Source organism: Pinus tabuliformis, chromosome 9 (genome assembly GCF_031772625.1).
Source record: "Pinus tabuliformis cultivar Carrire ecotype Pingquan chromosome 9, CPIR1, whole genome shotgun sequence".
NCBI lineage: Eukaryota > Viridiplantae > Streptophyta > Pinopsida > Pinales > Pinaceae > Pinus > Pinus tabuliformis.
In genome coordinates this window covers 1,963,834,597-1,963,840,596 of record NC_142307.1, presented here as the reverse complement: position 1 = coordinate 1,963,840,596, position 6,000 = coordinate 1,963,834,597, and positions in this window count along the sequence as shown.

The window sequence follows — 6,000 nt, the reverse complement described above, 5'->3', positions numbered from 1 at the left end:
CCTGCATTGTGCATTTTGCATTTGATAGTTTGCATGTTGGATTTAGGGAAAGTGCATTAGAGTGTGCTAATTGCTCTTTGAGAAAAGATAGTGTCTTTCTTTTCCCTTAGTAGCTAGGATTTTCAAAGTTGAAAAGATAATAAAGCTTGCTTATCATCTTAGACTGCATTTAGGAATTTGTATCATACATCTCGTGGTGAACCTTGAAAGGTAAACTTTAAAAAGATCAACCTAAAATAAACTGAATGAACCTAACAACGCTTTGTAACATAACGCACAACATAGAGGTCTAGGCTAGAGACGTATTCCGGCGTCATTAAGCCTAGTGACTGTCGATCTCGGGGAAGGTGGGTGATTCCTCCTTAGGGACGATAGCGCTAGTACGGATTTGTGCTCCCACGTACCGTCGCGTGTATATTGGGAGACCCCTATAGGCATATATCCTTTATCCTTAGGAAGCCGTGTCGGCCGCCCTACTGATCGCAATGCAGTGAACACAGCATTCGCGAAGATCGACCACCCGTACCCTAAAAACTATCTTGCGGTTTTGCGAAAAGTTTGGCACACCCTCTGCCTAGAACTCGAGAGCAGTTTCTTTTGGCCTTTTTCAGACTCTATAACAGAAAAAGTCCATCCGAGCATTTGTCACTTCGAGCTCGTTAAAACATCGAAGGAGACTAGAGTCATCTTTAGCTTTTTCTCGACTCTTTAAAACTGAAAAATCATGTTGTGTCTAAAGCGTCATTAACAATTTATTTTAAACGGAACAATCACCCTTTAATCCTGCGTTGATCTTTAGGTTGAAAAGATGGAGCACACTAACCAAGGAGTTCCCTTGGGTGGAAATCCTAGTCCCTTCTCCTCTTGGGGAGATGTTGGTGCGCCCCACATGGCCACATTGTCGCTTCCATGACTGACAATTGACCTACCAGTATGGCTCTTTTCAACCAATGTCGTTCAGAATACCACTGTTCCTGAACAGTCGAGTCAACAGTTAGATCAGACAAGAGTTGCCTCCCAGCCTTCCACTTCATCTTCCTCCCCTCCTTCCTCTTCGCTTGACGGAACTGGTCGAACAAAAAACCAGGTTCCTAAGGAGAAGAAGGAGAAGAAGAAGAAAGAAAAGAAGAAGAAGGAGCCTAAGGCGACTGGGGGCAAAAAAATGTCATCTAACAAAAATCCACACACCGCACTCGTAAGGCCTAAATCGCCATGTGTCATATGCCAGGGAGACCACTTCCATAGAGATTGTCCCTGTATCCCCCGGATACTAAGAGACTGGTCCCCCCGTTTGCACAATTTGGTAGCATCGACCTCTGATAGCCATGTCGACTGCTCACCGTCAACTAGTGGGAGTGAAGCCCCAGGACAGAGCGGGAAAGCTAAATTTCCCTGCAGACTGTGTGAAGGCGATCACGCCATCTACCGTTGTCCCTTCTTAGACGAGGCAAAAAGAGTTTTGGAAGATCGCCCGATTTTACGAGCGCAACTTCCTCCTGGATATCAAAGACTCCTGCCAAGTCCCTCACTAGTTGAGAATCCGGTTGACCCGCCCAGGTGGTCAGCCGAAGCACCTGTCATTGAAGATGAACCGTCTGGATCCATGCCTGACGAAAGTCAAAAGGTTGATACGGCAGTTTACCCGGTTTTGCCTTCAGAGGCTCTATCTTCGAATGACACCATCACAGAGGAGAATAAAGACGACACCGTCCAAATTCTCTTCATCAGCACTGACTCTGATGATCAAGGCGGCAATGCCACCATTCTTTTATCGCAGGAAGGAAGTTCATCAGAGCACTATCCGGCCGTATATTCGGTCCCACCACCAAGCAACCTAGTTGTATCCTTTGATTGGAACCAACTAGGCAGACCCCGGTTGCCAGCCAGTATACCATTCAGGATTATTTTTCAAATATACAGAATGGTAATGGCTGGCACTATCATTGATGAGGGGGCATCTGTGAGTATCCTTTCCTCTATTGCTTGGAAAGCGCTTGGTTCGCCAGTGCTTTTACCTGAGATGAAAAAATCTATCAGGTTTTGATAAAGGAACCAGTCGACCTTTAGGGATCCTCCCCAATGTGCCTATAACATTGAAAGGGAAGACCGTTCAAATGAACATGATGGTCATTCAAGGACCCTTGGATTATAACCTACTCCTTGGACAAGACTATATATATTGCATGGGAGCTGTAGTCTCCTCACTCTTTAGAGTAATGTGTTTTCCGCATGAAGGAAGAATGGTCAAGCTCGTGGACCAACTTTCGTTTCCCGGATCACACATCGCAAATAGTCATGTACCATCCCTAAATGGTCTATTCATGCAAGAAGTGTCTCAACCCATGGTCTGTCCTCCTGATGAGCGCGAGTAATCCGGGAGGATATGACTGGAACCCAGGGGGCATGCGTCCTGGTCTGCTTCGGCAGGGAAACTTTGGGTATAGAGTAGGTTTCCGCGGGAGAATATGACTAGTCCGTACCCCGTCCGTGCATGGAAGAGGGGTTGTTCTAGAATAGGATTCTTTTGTCAAAGTTACGTGTTTGGCGCCAGAGTCATTCACCCTTGTCTATTCGGTAGACATTGCCGAGGAAGTGTTTTGTTTGAAAGAGTAACAAGATAATCTTTGGGTAACCTGAAAGAGGTAAGCCTCTCTCGATTAAAACAAATGTTTTGGAGGAGGGTAAGTAGAGGTAACCTTGAAACTCTGTTTTATACCTGGGGGCATGCAAACCTTTTGGAGTGCAAGCAAGGGGCGACTATTTATTTTTTAAATTTTTAGGTCCTCCCTTTAAACCTGTAGGTCTAACCCTTTAAACTCGTAGGATTAGCCGTTTCCGAACTTGCATGAAGAAAGGATGGGGAGCAAAGCTTAGTGAGATGAAGCTCCATAAAAAATAGAATCTTGATGAGACACTCTTATCAAATGACTGGGTAATCGAGCAGTTTTAGCATAAACTTCATGCTCGTTAAAAAATAAACGCAAGATCCGAGCAGTTTTAGCACATAGTTCGTGCTCGTTAAAAAATAAAAATAAGATTGAGCAGTGTTTTGGCGCATTCAAGCTCATTAAAAAATGAACCTATTCCGGTAAATAACCACTGTGATCGTAAATTTATCAGCCATAAAAGCCTTGGTCGTGTTTGCACCTGCCACCTCCACTTTTCATTTGGCCGATCGTTCACCTCCATATGATTGTTTACCCATTTTGAGGAACAGCTGCGAAGAGTGATTTCACCTAGCCATCCTTGTGACACTGCCATGATTGGAAAATTCCAACTTGTACCTGGAATCTGCTGCTATCCCTGTTCATCACTCGTTCCTCAAAAGACGAGTCTTCTTTAAGCTCTTTTCAACTGACTCGTAAAATATGAAAAGATTTCCGAGTTTTAGCCTACCAGCTCGTTAAAGTGACTGGAAGAGCTATCCCTCCTCTAGATTTTAATCTTTTTGGACCTGAGGGATTATTGCACAAAAAGGTCGAGCGCTTGTTTTATTCGGCTCGTTAAAATTATCGAAAACTCATCCCTTCTGTATTGTTTTACACTTTTTCGGACTTAAGGGATTAGATGACGAAAAAGGAATTTTGGAGTTAACTTTATGTATCTTTTCAGACTCTCTAAAAATGAAAAGAACCGAGTTATCCTTGTCGTTAGACTCGTTAAAATTATTAAATAGCGACAAACTTGTCTTTAGACGAGAACGAGTTTCCCTATCGCTAGGCTCGTTAAAACATAGCGATAGGCTTGCTCGAAGGGCAGGTTATAGAACAAGCATATGTTATCCTCCTCAAGCTTGACAAAAATAAAGAGGTACTGGTCAACAATGACTGGGGAAAAATTGGGAGAAAACTAAAGAAAAATTTAATAGTAGCAGGTCGCTCTTGAACATGACACTTTTCCTCCGTACCACAGTCGGGTTGGGTTGTCTCATTCACCGGTCACATCACCATGGTCTCGCCATACCATCCATATTTGGGGTAATTCTACCAATCCATCGCATCAGTGTCGCCATATGTTCAAGAGAAGTCGTTCAGAAAAAGTCAACCGGGTACCATCCACTGCCATACATTATCCTTCATCCATTCATGACCGCCACCCTAAATCATATGTCACAGATCGTTTTCACCTCCATTAAAATCATTAGCTCCGTTCCGTGTCACTGATGTGGGATTCATCAAGGCCCTCCCTTGACGGATCACTTCTTGTCAACATCAGCTCATTATCCAAGAAGTTGATCTAGGAACAACCCCCTCAGTACTTTGAAGCTTGCATGCCTCAATGGCAAGTTTCTCACTTCCGGCAACAGGTATACATCAATGACCTTCGACCATAATATTTTGCGTGGTGTTCGACGCCAAGTCCTTTATTCACACCACGTGAATTGTACTGCAGTACCTTGAGGGTCATTATCATTATCGGTGATTCCTCTCGCGCTTGTTAATGGTTTACATCATTGACCGGTAATCAAGCGATGTCTTTCCATGTTCGACTTCAGCGCAATTATCACATGGATCGACTTGTACTTAGAGTGAAGATCGAACGAGTTTGAAGACCCCGGATCTAGTTTCATCCATCCGGGCTGTGATATATATTTAGGAAAAATAAAGACATTTGACATGTACATCATTGCAGCAGATGATCATCCTACTCAAAGGATGATAATTCAGCCAAAATTATCAGTCTACCACCAGACAATCGTCTGTTCTATGTACAAAATGAATTTATAAAGCTGAGCATGGGAATGCCCGCCTCAGCTAGATCATGAAAGCAGTATGAATCATAATGTATTGTATTGTATTTTATTACAGGTCTCCTCCCAGCAGATGGATGAACTTCGGACCCTCCTGGATAAAGCATTTCACTCGATAAACGGCCTCATACTTTAGGGGGCAACTGTTATAGACATTTTTGTGCCTTACAAGCTCGAGCATGAAATGTCCATAATCTAAGGGATCCAAAGTCCCTAAACATGTTGTTCCTACCCCTAGAGGAACAAGGCAAACCAACCACAGCAATTCACAAAAGTTCTCCACCTGAAAACACTCAAAAACAAGCCAATTCTGGATCATGTCAACTGCTCCACTGAGCATCTGCGTTGAATGTCAACTGCTCCACTGTCTACCTGCATTGAATGTCAACTCCAACAAAGGCTACCTGCACTGAGCGTAATTGGACAAGTGGCAGGCTCATTCCTCAATGTGTCAATGCCCAGGAAGCTTCCAAAATGACACTTGCATCAAGGAATTCGACTGGTGATGAGTAAGAGGTTCCAAATCTCCAAGTGGAAGCAAGAACCTCCAAGTGGACTCAAGAACTGAGAGAGGGAGAGGACACTAGTCAGATCTCAAGCTGACTCATCCTCTCTCCAAACATTTATATATGGATCTCACCTCCATGAGATCTAAAAGAGGGAAATTTTGTTATTGCAAAGAATTGTTGTTGGTTTGAGACTGGATCATTGGGTGCTTAATGCTTTGAAGGGAGCTGAAGAAGGAATTCCATTCTGCTGGGAAGGAGATGCTGGATTGGAGCCCTATGGGTTGTATCTCTTCCTGAACCCTGTTACTTATCAATAAAGCTATCTTGGTTTTCTCCTATATACTGGTGTATTTGTATGATTGCATTAGTGTATTTGATTTACTTCTAATCCCGAATCATTTATGAATATGAATATATGCCTTTGTGTTATGTTCTTCTCTTGTCGCAAGTAGCTGTTCTCTTGTCACAGGTAGCTGTTCTCTTGTGATCTCGTAGAATCAAGTAGCTGTTCTCGTGAGCAAGCGAGGAGGCAAGTAGCTGTGAACATCCAAAGAGAAGAGGATCTAGATCGAGGGACAAATGGAAGACAACGGTAAGTCTATCGATCTCCTCTCTTTCATATTTCATAAAGGAAGAAACCAGGGTAGCTGTATTCATTTGTTGCTAAGGTACTGTCACACCTTAGGTGGATAGGATTGTCCTGCATAGGCATTTTTCCCCACAACAGCTGGGCATCTGTAC